Consider the following 15,900-nt stretch of genomic DNA (forward strand, 5'->3'; position numbering starts at 1 on the left):
TTTCCCAACCACTGCTTCTCTTTCATGCCCCTCGACTCTTATAACTGCCATCTGGTTTCTGTACAAACTGTAAATAGCCTTTCGCTCCCTGTATTTTACCCCTGCCACCTTCAGAATTTGAAAGAGAGTATTCCAGTCAACATTGTCAAAAGCTTTCTCTAAGTCTACAAATGCTAGAAATGTAGGTTTGCCTTTTCTTAATCTTTCTTCTAAGATAAGTCGTAAGGTCAGTATTGCCTCACGTGTTCCAACATTTCTACGGAATCCAAACTGATCTTCCCCGAGGTCGGCTTCTACCTGTTTTTCCATTCGTCTGTAAAGAATTCGCGTTAGTATTTTGCAGCTGTGACTTATTAAACTGATAGTTCGGTAATTTTCACATCTGTCAACACCTGCTTTCTTTGGGATTGGAATTATTATATTCTTCTTAAAGTCTGAGGGTATTTCGCCTGTCTCATACATCGTGCTCACCAGATGGTATAGTTTTGTCATGATTGGCTCTCCCGAGGCCATCAGTAGTTCAAATGGAATGTTGTCTACTCCCGGGGCCTTGTTTCGACTCAGGTCTTTCAGTGCTCTGTCAAACTCTTCACGCAGTATCTTATCTCCCATTTCGTCTTCATCTACATCCTCTTCCATTTCCATAATATTGTCCTCAAGTACATCGCCCTTATATAAACCCTCTATATACTCCTTCCACCTTTCTGCCTTCCCTTCTTTGCTTAGAACTGGGTTGCCATCTGAGCTCTTGATATTCATACAAATGGTTCTCTTCTCTCCAAAGGTCTCTTTAATTTTCCTGTAGGCAGTATCTATCTTACCCCTAGTGAGACAAGCCTCTACATCCTTACATTTGTCCTCTAGCCATCCCTGCTTAGCCATTTTGCACTTCCTGTCGATATCATTTTTGAGACGTCTGTATTCCTTTTTGCCTGCTTCATTTACTGCATTTTTGTATTTTCTCCTTTCATCAATTAAATTCAATATTTCTTCTGTTACCCAAGGATTTCTATTAGCCCTCGTCTTTTTACCTACTTGATCCTCTGCTGCCTTCACTACTTCATCCCTCAGAGCTACCCATTCTTCTTCTACTGTATTTCTTTCCCCCATTCCTGTCAATTGTTCCCTTATGCTCTCCCTGAAACTCTCTACAACCTCTGGTTCTTTCAGTTTATCCAGGTCCCATCTCCTTAAATTCCCACCTTTTTGCAGTTTCTTCAGTTTCAATCTGCAGTTCATAACCAATAGATTGTGGTCAGAATCCACATCTGCCCCAGGAAATGTCTTACAATTTAAAACCTGGTTCCTAAATCTCTGTCTTACCATTATATAATCTATCTGATACCTACTAGTATCTCCAGGATTCTTCCAGGTATACAACCTTCTTTTATGATTCTTGAACCAAGTGTTGGCTATGATTAAGTTATGCTCTGTGCAAAATTCTACAAGGCGGCTTCCTCTTTCATTCCTTCCCCCCAATCCATATTCACCTACTATGTTTCCTTCTCTCCCTTTTCCTACTGACGAATTCCAGTCACCCATGACTATTAAATTTTCGTCTCCTTTCACTACCTGAATAATTTCTTTTATCTCGTCATACATTTCATCTATTTCTTCATCATCTGCAGAGGTAGTTGGCATATAAACTTGTACTACTGTAGTAGGCATGGGCTTTGTGTCTATCTTGGCCACAATAATGCGTTCACTATGCTGTTTGTAGTAGCTAACCCGCACTCCTATTTTTTTATTCATTATTAAACCTACTCCTGCATTACCCCTATTTGATTTTGTATTTATAACCCTGTAATCACCCGACCAAAAGTCTTGTTCCTCCTGCCACCGAACTTCACTAATTCCCACTATATCTAACTTTAACCTATCCATTTCCCTTTTTAAATTTTCTAACCTACCTGCCCGATTAAGGGATCTGACATTCCACGCTCCGATCCGTAGAACGCCAGTTTTCTTTCTCCTGATAACGACGTCCTCCTGAGTAGTCCCCGCCCGGAGATCCGAATGGGGGACTATTTTACCTCCGGAATATTTTACCCAAGAGGACGCCATCATCATTTAATCATACAGTAGAGCTGCATGTCCTCGGGAAAAATTACGGCTGTAGTTTCCCCTTGCTTTCAGCCGTTCGCAGTACCAGCACAGCAAGGCCGTTTTGGTTAATGTTACAAGGCCAGATCAGTCAATCATCCAGACTGTTGCCCCTGCAACTACTGAAAAGGCTGCTGCCCCTCTTCAGGAACCACATGTTTGTCTGGCCTCTCAACAGATACCCCTCCGTTGTGGTTGCACCTACGGTACGGCCATCTGTATCGCTGAGGCACGCAAGCCTCCCCACCAGCGGCAAGGTCCATGGTTCAAGGAAACAAATTATTACACAGCTGAACACTGTCGATGACCCGTATAGTCACATGCTGTTCAGATGATACTGCACATGATACTTTAGGATTAACAACTGTTAAGTTTCCTTAATTTTATTATTTGATGCAGCTCTCACTATAATTAATACACCTTTATTCTAACATGCATTATGAATAAAATATTTTTCCGCAGAATATCTTCCATGAATGACTTTTATGGCATTCATCTAGTACAGGTCTTTGATACATCTATGGAAACAACAAGAATCATGGGCTGCCTATTCCCATGGATTAAGTGCTGCATAATAGACAAAATCCTATGTAATTATTGTGTGAACTACCTCACACTGTGTCCCAAACAATGTATTTTCTTCTTATTATCATTATTAGATCAAGAAAAATATGTATTCATGATTTAAGCTTCTTATATACACCCAGTATGGAAACACTTCTTGTGATCTTATGTATACCCACCGGGTGTATACTCTAGGTCATGTGATATGATGGTCGACTGATATAATTATGGTTGAGCAACAGAATTCTGAAATGACTTAGCTGAGGCTCAACAAATGGTGCTGGCATTGGATATATTGGAAATTCAAAGTCTGGAAACAACTCTATGTCCTGTTCTGTTATATCAGGTACTGCATGAGAAAGCTTGTCTACAGCCTCATTTAATGGTGCAGGTGATGGGCATAGTGAAACCTCAAAGTATGATTTCCTTCCCAACCTGTTGGAAGCTGCAAGAGAGAGAATGTCTGCATGTTGGTTCCATTTCTAATGTTGTCAAGTTTATCGAGCACTGTATCATCCACATCATGGAGATATTGTTTTGAGGGAGAAATAAAATAAAACCTTGATAAGTACACATAAACATACACAATTAATGAGTAATAATAACAAACACTGAGAGAGACGCATGGCTTAATATTTCTCTCCAACTTTCTGAGTTCCTACATTCAGTCTCGAAGTGGTAGAGCTCCATCATGCTTTATAATGACCGACATTTCACTTTCCTGTATACAGCATAAGTGGTGGGTCCATTTGGTGGCTAATAAGACTGTGTCCTGAGGATGAGTGGTGGGGACAGATGACTGCAGTGCCATAGAATTATGACCAACTACTTTTGGTCCGGCAAGCAGCACCTGTATCCTCAGATCCACCAACTTAGAGCGCCATATTTGACTCTGATATCATTCTTTATGTTATGGATCATATTCTTGGGTCACCTTCTTGAATCGTCATCTTGAATTCGATACTTAGAACTATGAAATTGCGCCAGTACCCCCAGGATCATCATCTTGGATAGTTCGCCATGCAGATTGCACTAAGGCAAGTCATCTTGCTTACAGCTTTATGAAAAGCTTTTAAAGTTTTAGGGTAACTGGTTACTTGTTACAGTTGTTGAGCAACTTTTTACAGTTTTGAGATAAGTTGTTAAGGTTTGGGGAATTTGTTTTAGTTCTTGGCCAATTTGGCCAAGTTTTGGGGGCATTGTGTTATAGTTTTTGCTGAAACATGAGCTAATTTGTTACAGTATTTAGCAAGTTGTTACATTTTTGGGGGCAATTTGTTACAATTTTGCTGTAACTTGTGGCTATATGGAGTAAAATGTACATAGCCTCCACTGTGCAGCATAGGAATTTTTCGATTTCGTCGCCATATTCCAACTTCATATGAAATACTTAGAGTCCAAACCTCATCCGAAATATTTCGGAGTAACCTTTCAAAACCTTGAATACCTTTAACGGTAACGATTGTTGGAAATACTTCACTTCAGTCAAACATAAATCAATGTCCTGCTACCTAACAGGCTTGCAGTTTTCCTCCAAGTTGGCATGTGTGTAACGTTCACATCTGCTGACTATCATGATCAACTGAATGAATCCTTAAGCAAATCCAACTTACATGACAGATCTCTGTCTGGTTTTTGTAAACACAAGAGAACAAACATTGCACCAATTGAGTTAACGGGTGACTTGAAATATGATGAGACAACTATAAAGCAACTATACTGTACTGTGACGGTCGAGACAGTGCCATTGAAATGTAAAGTGCAGGTTTGCAAGTTAATTTAGAGTATAAACTTAGGAAAGAACTTGATTTTGTCATAAAATACATTAAAATGCTTGAAAATTTGGTAAGAAGAGGGAGTAATTCTTCAAAATCTAGCCAACATTTCTCCAGTGACAGGCTAAAGAAACAGTGCATGACCTATTACAAAAGCCGCAGAACTTCCTATAGAACTAAGTAATAAGTTTATTGTCCTTGAAAAGAGCACAGAGAAGGAAGACCAATCAAACTATAGTACTGTCCATAAGGACAGTTATGTGATCAATGCTAAATTGATTCTGCAAAACAAAACAAATATACCCTATTTGTAAACAAAGCAAAACATACACACTGGAAAATAGATATGAAGCCTTTATTCTCACAGACAGTCATGGAAGAGGTATAGCTGAAATTATGAGTACTACTAAAATAGGATTCAAGGTACCTGGTACAATCAAACCAGGAACTCCAATATGTGAAGTTCTAAAAAGCTGAAAAAAAAATCTCAGACTAGTGGTACCACATGTGTGATAATAGGAGATGTCGACTGTATATGCCACACTGAAACTAGACATGCTATGAAAATGTGAATGGAAAAAACTGTAAAATGCGTGAAGTTAAAATTTTCATTCTCAGTATTCCTCATAGGTATGATCTCATGGAAAACTCGTTTGCAAATACTGAGATTATTAGTGCCAACAGACTTTTTGCCGAGATATGTAGAGGTTATTCTAATGCTACATATTTAAGGATAAATAGTGATTGCAGAGAGCATTTTACAAAATGTGGTCTTCACAGAAACATGAAAGGGAAAGAAGCCATCAGTGCTGAAATATATTATGCTATCAAATACTCTAAAAGTAGTGCAACACACTCTTACACAGTGTCATAAAGAACTTACTGCAGTATCAGAATCAGTGGAATCAGAAAGAGCTGATGTCCCTTAGTCATTTGTAATAATAAATTAATCATATGCATTAAACGAAGTAAAACAATTTGTATCTACATCTGAAATGTCTCCCAGTACAACAGACAACTCGCCAGTTGTGTCAAAATCGTCAATAAGAGCTGAACCATCTCCATCAGCTGCAGACGTATCACTTTCTCCAGCAGTTTCAACAGGAGGTTTAGCATCAGTGACTAGCCAGTAATCAGAAGAACAGAGCCAAGACCAATGCTACAAACAGCCACACAGACAGCAGTAGCCAAATCAACATCAACAGAGTGTCAGTTATCTGTTTCACCTGCAGCATCTACAGTGCAAACTTTCTTTCAAACTTCTGCAAAAATTCCAGCATCCATTGAAACTTCAGATTCAGAAACATTTCCATCATCCACGGAAACATTAGCTACAACATCAGATGCAACATCAAGAATGGCAGCATGTCCAAGGGTAAGAGATACAAGGGGTAGGAAAGTGTAATTCTTAACAGATTTTGGTACCCAGCCTCAATAAGGAACAACTGGTAACATTGGATAGCATAAGTATGAACTCCTCTCAAGTTATTTTTAATAATTTAAAAATAAGGAGCCTTGATCTACAGTGTATTAAAAATAAAATATTAGAACTTAAGACTGCAACCAGTGAGCTAGTATAGACAGTATTTGTGTACAAAAACATTTGTGCAAGAGTAATGAACTAGTAAACCTTAGTATTTCCCTATATAATTTAGCCAGTCATTATTGCAGGAAGGAAACAAGACATGGTGAAGTTTGTATTTATGTAAAACATGGAGTAAAAGTTAAAACCTTGTCTGTAGCAGAATCTGTGAGGGGAGAAAAACATTTTGAGGTTGCAGCAATACAACTAAAAAAAACAAAAGAATAATTTAATATTGATGTCAGTGTACAGATCACCATGTGGTGATCCTGAAATTTTTAGAAACAAATTAGAGGCATTGCCCAACATATTATATGATAAAAAAATAGCATTAATTATAAGTACAGACTTTAATGTCAACTTGTTAACCGAAAGTGCATCAAAAGATCAGTTTCTGAGCTTCAACTTGTATTCACATATAATTAGTCCTGAAGAGTAACAAACTCTTCAGAAAGCCTCACGCAAATGCAACTCATACACACAACTGCAGTCTCTGGCAACAAGCCTCATAGATAATTTCTTCACAAATATAGGAGCATAGACACAGATGTAATTAATGTTGGATAATTGCTGGACCTCATCCAAGATCATCCTGCAGACACTTATTTAAGGAGCTAGAAATCTTCACTGTAGCCTCACAATACATATATTCACTTATGAAATTTGTTATTAACAATCCAAACGAATCCAAAAGTAATAGCAGTGTACATGGCTACAACACTAGGAGAAAAGATGATCTTCACTACTCAAGGTTAAATCTAACTTTGGCTCAGAAGGGGGTACTGGCACAAAAGTCTTTGGTCACTTACCTAATAGCATCAAAAGTCTGACAGATAGCCATATAGGATTTAAAAGGAAATTAAAGGAATTTCTTAATGGCAACTCCTTCTACTCTTAAGATGAATTTTTGGATGTAGTAAGTGGGTAATTTCCCAACCCCATATATATATATATATATATATATATATATATATATATATATATATATATACACTCCTGGAAATTGAAATAAGAACACCGTGAATTCATTGTCCCAGGAAGGGGAAACTTTATTGACACATTCCTGGGGTCAGATACATCACATGATCACACTGACAGAACCACAGGCACATAGACACAGGCAACAGAGCATGCACAATGTCGGCACTAGTACAGTGTATATCCACCTTTCACAGCAATGCAGGCTGCTATTCTCCCATGGAGACGATCGTAGAGATGCTGGATGTAGTCCTGTGGAACGGCTTGCCATGCCATTTCCACCTGGCGCCTCAGTTGGACCAGCGTTCGTGCTGGACGTGCAGACCGCGTGAGACGACGCTTCATCCAGTCCCAAACATGCTCAATGGGGGACAGATCCGGAGATCTTGCTGGCCAGGGTAGTTGACTTACACCTTCTAGAGCACGTTGGGTGGCACGGGATACATGCGGACGTGCATTGTCCTGTTGGAACAGCAGGTTCCCTTGCCGGTCTAGGAATGGTAGAACGATGGGTTCGATGACGGTTTGGATGTACCGTGCACTATTCAGTGTCCCCTCGACGATCACCAGTGGTGTACGGCCAGTGTAGGAGATCGCTCCCCACACCATGATGCCGGGTGTTGGCCCTGTGTGCCTCGGTCGTATGCAGTCCTGATTGTGGCGCTCACCTGCACGGCGCCAAACACGCATACGACCATCATTGGCACCAAGGCAGAAGCGACTCTCATCGCTGAAGACGACACGTCTCCATTCGTCCCTCCATTCACGCCTGTCGCGACACCACTGGAGGCGGGCTGCACGATGTTGGGGCGTGAGCGGAAGACGGCCTAACGGTGTGCGGGACCGTAGCCCAGCTTCATGGAGACGGTTGCGAATGGTCCTCGCCGATACCCCAGGAGCAACAGTGTCCCTAATTTGCTGGGAAGTGGCTGTGCGGTCCCCTACGGCACTGCGTAGGATCCTACGGTCTTGGCGTGCATCCGTGCGTCGCTGCGGTCCGGTCCCAGGTCGACGGGCACGTGCACCTTCCGCCGACCACCGGCGACAACATCGATGTACTGTGGAGACCTCACGCCCTACGTGTTGAGCAATTCGGCGGTACGTCCACCCGGCCTCCCGCATGCCCACTATACGCCCTCGCTCAAAGTCCGTCAACTGCACATACGGTTCACGTCCACGCTGTCGCGGCATGCTACCAGTGTTAAAGACTGCGATGGAGCTCCGTATGCCACGGCAAACTGGCTGACACTGACGGCGGCGGTGCACAAATGCTGCGCAGCTAGCGCCATTCGACGGCCAACACCGCGGTTCCTGGTGTGTCCGCTGTGCCGTGCATGTGATCATTGCTTGTACAACCCTCTCGCAGTGTCCGGAGCAAGTATGGTGGGTCTGACACACCAGTGTCAATGTGTTCTTTTTTCCATTTCCAGGAGTGTATATATATAAAATTGAGTGTCATGTAATATTTTGTCTAATGTAACTTGTATAGACACCTTTTATTAACCTGACACATTCCACATCATTCTTCTGTCAAGCCAGGTATGTAGTTAACTCGACAGCCTCTGGGAGTTGAGAGTCTTGAGCATCTTTTCACGGCTTCTACAAACTCATCATAGTTGGAAACTGAGGGTTCTATGCGTGAAACTTCTGAGTCAAGGAGGTCAGCAAACTTCTGCCAGTCTGCACGGGCACTTCTGCCAGTCTACATAACTATATCCAACTTTTCAATGATAATCCTTACAGCATTGAAACCTTAACCGCTGGCCAAAATTTATCCTCAGCCTTAGCCAAATCCAAAAAAGAACGATGGATAGAGTTACTCGAGAACCTTGATATGTCTAAAAGCAGTCAGAAAGCCTGGAAGTTGCTGCGACGCCTGAACAACGACCCTGTCCACAATCATGGCCATGCAAACATTGCACCAGATCAAATTGCTCATCATCTAGTTCAGAATGGAAGGGTCAATTGTTCTAAAGATAGAACAAAACTCAAAAGAGAACCTGAACGTGAAAACAACCATCTATCAAATGACTTCATCTTACAAGAACTCAGAACCGCAATTCAGAAATGCAAAAATGGTAAAGCGCCTGGTCTAGACGACCTAATGATTGAGCAAATTAAACATTTTGGTCCCATCACGGAAAGATGGCTTCTGCAATTCTATAATGGTTGTCTGAAGCGGAAACAGATCCCTGCCATCTGGAGGAAAACTAAAGTTATTCCCTTACTAAAACCTGGAAAGGGTGCAGCTGATCCCAAGAACTACCGACCGATTTCGCTCCTTTGCCATTTGTATAAAATCTATGAAAGAATGTTGCTAAATAGACTCACTCCCATTGTTGAAAAACAACTCATACCTCAACAAGCAGGTTTCCGACCTGGAAAGAATTGTACAGCACAAGTCCTTAATCTGACTGAACATATTGAAGAGGGATATGAAAAAGGATACATTTCCGGGGCTGTCTTCGTGGATCTCACAGCAGCATATGACACCATTCAACATCGACAATTATTGCACAAAGTCTACTACATCACTAGAGACATTAATTTCACCAGAACTGTGCAGACACTTTTGGAAAACCGGCGATTCTATGTGGAGTTCCAAGGAAGAAAGAGTAGATGGAGAAGTCAAAGGAATGGCTTGCCTCAGGGTAGTGTCCTTTCCCCCATATTGTTCAATATATTTACAAATGACCAGCCTCAACCTTCTCTTACAAAGAGTTTCATCTATGCAGATGATCTTGCCTTAGTCACACAAGCCAGAGATTTTGACACAGTAGAAAACCAGCTTACTGTTGCTCTCAAGGACCTATCTGAGTACTACAGAGTCAATAACTTAGGACCGAACCCTGCTAAAACTCAAGTTTGTGCTTTCCACCTACGCAATCGAGAGGCCTATAGAAAACTTACAGTGGTTTGGGAAGATCAAGAGCTTGAACATTGTTTCTACCCCAAATATCTGGGTGTCACCTTAGATCGAACGTTGACCTACAGAAAACACTGCACTAACACTAAGCAGAAAGTTGCTGCTCGTAACAACATCCTGCGGAAGCTCACTGGCAGCGTTTGGGGTGCAGATCCCAAACTACTAAGAACATCAGCCTTGGCCTTGTGCTATTCCGCAGCTGAATACGCATGTCCTGTATGGTACAAGTCATCTCATGCAAAGCAGGTTGATGTGGCCCTGAACGAAACCTGCAGGACAGTAACGGGATGCCTCAAAGCTACACCTATTGATAAACTCCATAAACTAGCAGGTATTGCTCCTCCAGACATAAGGCGTGAAGTCGCAGCCAAACTTGAGAGACATAAAGCAGATCATAACACCGATCACCTGCTACATGGATACCAGCCACCAATTAGTAGACTCAAATCTAGGAGGAGCTTCATGAGAACTACTACACCCCTCACCGGTCGGACTGGAGCAGCCAGACTATCTCAGTGGACAGCAAAATCTGACAGTAATGATTGGATGACTCCTTCTGAGACCCTTCCTCCTGGTGGAAATCAAGTCTGGACAGTGTGGAAGTCTCTAAATCGGCTCAGGAGTGGCGTCGGACGAACTAAGGACAATCTGTTTAAATGGGGCTTCATGAAGGAATCTTCCACCTTGTGTGACTGCGGAGAAGAACAGACAACCAAACATTTAATTAACTGTCCTAGATGTCCTGTATCATGTTCCACACAAGAGCTTGTTGATGTTTCAGACAATGCTGCTGCCGTTGCACAATTTTGGGCTAATACCGTTTAGTTTGTTCTTTTATGATTTGACCTGATTTGTTATATTGTATATATTGTAAATATTGTTGTAATGTTTTTGACTCGAAATAAATAAATAAATTCCACATCATTATGAAGTGTCATATTCATGATCTATGGAACAAGTACTAATCTAATCTAATCTAATCATGACCACCAAAAGACTTGGTTGCACAAGTACCCTTATTGAAAGAATCATACAAGCATTCATCAGAAGATGATTTAGAAATACTATGGATGCATGTAAGCTCACAAATATAAGTCCTAGTACCGTGACAGTCAATTACGAACATGAGAACCTCGCACTTATTGCTCACATCTTCTGAGTCTTTAATTCTTGCCATTTAGAAATCTGCTAAAAATGACAAATATCTTATGTATAATGCAACACATTTAAATTTATGTCATAAATCGTTTAAAAACCACTTGAAAAGGCAATAAAGTGCAGATATTATATAGCTTTCTTTTTTGTAGGATGAACTCTCCTTTTACATCAGAATCAAATTCCCTTCGACTCAAAGCAGACCTGCTGCGGAAGTCAGAGTCTATTAAAGAATAATACTACTCTCATCCATCGAAAAGTCTGCATTATTGTGGTACAGCTAGTTGGGAACATCTGATATGAATCTGCTACTACAGCTAGTTGGGAATTTTCTTGAATCTATAGTATGAATCCACTGAATTCATAATGGAACATACTGTCTGAGGCTATTTAATGAATGTACCACTTCAACAACAACAACAAAAACAATAACTGGTACTCTACCAACTGCACCACACCGACCACACCTCTTTAAGAATTGTTATAGTATGTTTTCCTGCATGAACACCCTTATAATTTACTGGGGTATAGGACTCAACCGAGCTACAATGGTTTGAGAAGCACTGATGTTTATGTGTCAGCCATCAACTCCTTCTGACCTGAATGTATCTGGAATGTTATTCGATGACAGCTATACACCCCCAATTTACGGGAGCTGTGTAACCACGTATTCCCGGATACTTCAGAAACCAAGACAAACCTGTAATAGCATGTCTGATTTGCTGACAATCCTAAGCCATCATATGGAGTGCAGTGTAAACATAAGACCAGGCCCTCGGTTACGTGAGTGTTCACAGCCTCTATAAGCAAAAGGGTAGCTGCAGATGTACTTGTTAAACGAAGCGCACCTTTACTCGGCTGAAACGATTTAAAATTTCTACAGAAACATCAGATGTCTGTAAAACATTTATATATATGTACACTGCAGACTTGCAACTACCTCTTACAATCCGACCACTTTTCTCGTGCAATCTTTTCAAATGGTTCAAATGGCTATGAGCACTACGGGACTTAATTTCTGAGGTCATCAGTCCCTTGAACTTAGAACTACTTAAATCTAACTAACCTAAGGACATCACACACATCCATGCCCGAGGCAGGATTCGAACCTGCGACTGTAGCGGTCGCACGGTTCCAGACTGTAGCGCCTAGAACCGCTCGGCCACCCTGGCCAGCTGCAATCTTTTACATGAGCTGATTTTAACATCAAAGTCGCTAATCTCGACATAATATTTACCGATTGTCCGTTTACTACTCTGTTAATTTGAATAATTGACTTTCTTCATTTAGGTTGATCTCCATCCTGGTGTTTGCAAACCTTCATCCTACACATTTTGACCCCTCTTTTTCAAAATCTAATCTACTAGCCTTTATACAACACATACTGAAGGGTAGTTTATGTTGCTGATCGTCATTTCCTTTCCTACTCTACTCACAATTAGAATGATGTGAGCATGAGTATGTGATTCTGAACATTGTGTTCTGTGTCAAGTAGCTTCGGCTACGCTTTGTTATCCAAACGTTTGCTGTGGATCAATGCAGTACAGTTCTGCTGATTTTTACTTTAAATTATAGACCTAAAAAGTGGGTGTTGAATCACCATGACATCAGTGCTATGAGTTCTGCATTCTCGGCTTGTATGAGTATGTAGGATTCAGTACGAAACCTATTCATCTGGATGTGTGTAAAAACCTCGCAGTATTCCAACAAACAACTTCGTTGTCTTGTGAAAGCTCTCCAACACCATATATTCGTCTCTCTGCCACTATGAGCATCTAACGAAAGCACCTCCCTGTATCTTGCTATGTCTTGTGCTTCCAGTTTTATGGAACTACAAATGTTTGCCCGTCTTCGCTTGGGTTCTCACAGGACCTGTTTTACACCTTCACGTGGATATATGGACTTGTTATGATCCAAATGCTATAGCGCACCTCGCAACCGAAAAGAACGGGCTAGAACAACAACATGTGTCTGTAGCTGACAGAGGTGGTGGGCACATTCAAGTGAGACCAACAGTCGGAGGCACATAAACGTCCAGCGTCCGTATCCAATCCCAGCTCTGGTTCTTCAACTTAGCATAGTTGACTATTTTAATGCTGAAATGCTGTGCAAACAAGGGTTCAGACCACTACTGTCCCATAATGTTTTTCTTTTCTCATCATCTGTGTTTGCCGCATTATTTAATGATCGTGATTCGTGTCGTAGCTTCATATAAATGTATTCGTTCTGGTTTTGCACATGTGGTTGTATATAAGGTTAACATATTGTAACTCATGTGCTTAAGTCTCTCAGATCTGGTGGAATGCTTCTATATTCCTTCTACCCTCCTTAAGTAACCAAGACTGAAATGTTTTGTTATCACCTGTATCATTGTCATCTTTTGTTTGCTGTAGATAAGTGTTACTGGCACGTGTTGTGGTGGCCCAGACCGCATCTCATAAACTACATACTTGTTTTCTAAAGTATAGTACAAAATGACTCCAACGAACGTCTCAGTTTTAACTATCCTACGTTTGACAGAGAAATTGGATGAGAATATTGAGCAGGTAGTTCAGTACTTACAGCGAAATTAAAATGTAATAGTCATTGGGGACTCGAATGCAGTTGTAGAGGAAAGAGAAGAAGACCTGGTTGCATGGGCCGTAGACATCGTAGTAGGAATGAGAGAGGAGAAAGAGTGTGTTCTGCAAAAATTTCAGCTAGTAACAGCAAATAATCTGTTCAGAGATCATAAGAGGAGGAGGTATACTTGGAAACGTGCGGAAGATACGGGAACATTCCAGTTAGTACATCATGGTCAGGCAGAGATTCCGAAATCAGATATTGGATTGTAAGATGTGCCCAGGAGCAAATATAAACTCGGACCACAATTTAGTAATGATGAAGACTAGGATGAAGTGCGAGAGACTAGTTAGAAGAATCAGTGCGCAAAGAAGTTGGATATGGAAGCCCTAAGAAATAGAGAGATACTTTTGAAGTTTTATGACTCTACGGATACAGCCATAATGAGTAGCTCAATAGGCAGTTGAGTTGAAGAGGAATGGACACCCCTAAAAGGGGCAATCAAAGACGTTGCAAAGAAAACCATAGGTACAAGAAGGGTAACTGCCAAGACCCCTTGGGTAATGGAAGATATACAGGGTGATCAAAAAGTCAGTATAAATTTGAAAACTGAATAAATCACGGAATAATGTAGATAGAGAGGTACAAATTGACACACATACTTGAAATGACATGGGGTTTTAATAGAACCAAAAAAATACAAAAAGTTCAAAAAATTTCCGCCAGATGGCGCTTCATCTGATCAGAATAGCAATAATTAGCATAACAAAGTAAGACAAAGCAAAGATGATGTTCTTTACAGGAAATTCTCAATATGTAAACCATCATTTCTCAACATTAGCTGTAGCCGAGGAAGAATGTTGTGAACAGCACTGTAAAGCATGTCCGGAGTTATGGTGAGGCATTGGCGTCGGATGTTGTCTTTCAGTATCCCTAGAGATGTCGGTCATCACGTCATTCCAAGAGTGTGTGTTTCATTTTTACCTCTCTATGTACATTATTCAGTGGTTTATTAAGTTTTCAAATTTATACTGACTTTTTGATCACTCGGTATTTTGTTTGATCGGCGAAAGAAGGAAGTACAAAAAATCAAGACACTCTCATATGACTTATCGACCTGGAAAAAGCTTTCGGCAATGTCAAACGGTGCAAGATGTTCGTAATCCTGAGGAAAACAGGCGTAGCTATAGGAAAAGAGAGGTAATATAAAACATGTACAAGGACCAAGAGGGAACAGTAAGACTGGAAGACCAAGAAACAATTGCTCGGATTAAAAAGGGTGTAAAACAGGCATGCAGTCCTCGGCCTCCACTGTTCAATCTATGCATCGAAGAACCAATGACGCAAATAAAAGAGAGGGGATTAAAATTGAAGATGAATGTATATCAATGATGAAATTTGCTGATGACGTTGCTATCTTCAGTGGAAGTGAAGAAAAATTACGGGACCATTTGAATGAAATGTACACTGTAACAATTATGGAACAAGAATTGACAGTAAATCGAAGAAAGGCGAAAGTAATGAGACGTAACAGAAATGAGAACAGTGATAGGTGTAAAATTAGAATTGGGCATCACGAAGTGAAGGAATTCTGCTATCTAGGTTGCAAAATATCCCATGATGGATGGAGCAAGGAGGAATAAAAAGAAGACCAGCACGGGCAAGAAGGGCATTCGTGACAGAAAGACGTCTAGTAGCATCAGACATAGGTCTTAACTTGAGGAAAAAAAAATTCTGAGAGAGCACTTTTTGTACATAGAATTGCGTGTTAGTGAAACATGGGCTGTGAAAAAACAGGAACAGAACAGAATCGAAGCATCTGAGATACAGTGATACAGTCGAACGTTGATAATTAGGTGAACTGATAGGGTAAGGAATGAGTAGGTTCTCTGCAGAATCCACGAGGAAAGAAATATATGAAAAACACTTACATAAAGAAGGGCCAGGATGACAGGACATCTGTTGAGATATCAGGTAATAACTTCCATGCTACTAGAAGTAGCTATAGAGGATAAAAACTGTAGAGACAGACAGAGATTGTAACATGTCCAGCAAGTAACTGATTACGTAGGTTGCAATTGCCTGTAATTTAGTTTTACGTGAAAATTTACTTCCTACATTCTATAATTTTTCACAATGTAGAATTCAGTTCTCTAATCGTTTGCTTAAGTGTACTATTTAAAAATCCACACAAAAGCATGAGATTATGTATGATAAAATGTAAAATAGTGTAGGTTATTTTAGTGCAATAAAAC

This window comes from Schistocerca cancellata, chromosome 1, assembly GCF_023864275.1.
Source record: "Schistocerca cancellata isolate TAMUIC-IGC-003103 chromosome 1, iqSchCanc2.1, whole genome shotgun sequence".
NCBI lineage: Eukaryota > Metazoa > Arthropoda > Insecta > Orthoptera > Acrididae > Schistocerca > Schistocerca cancellata.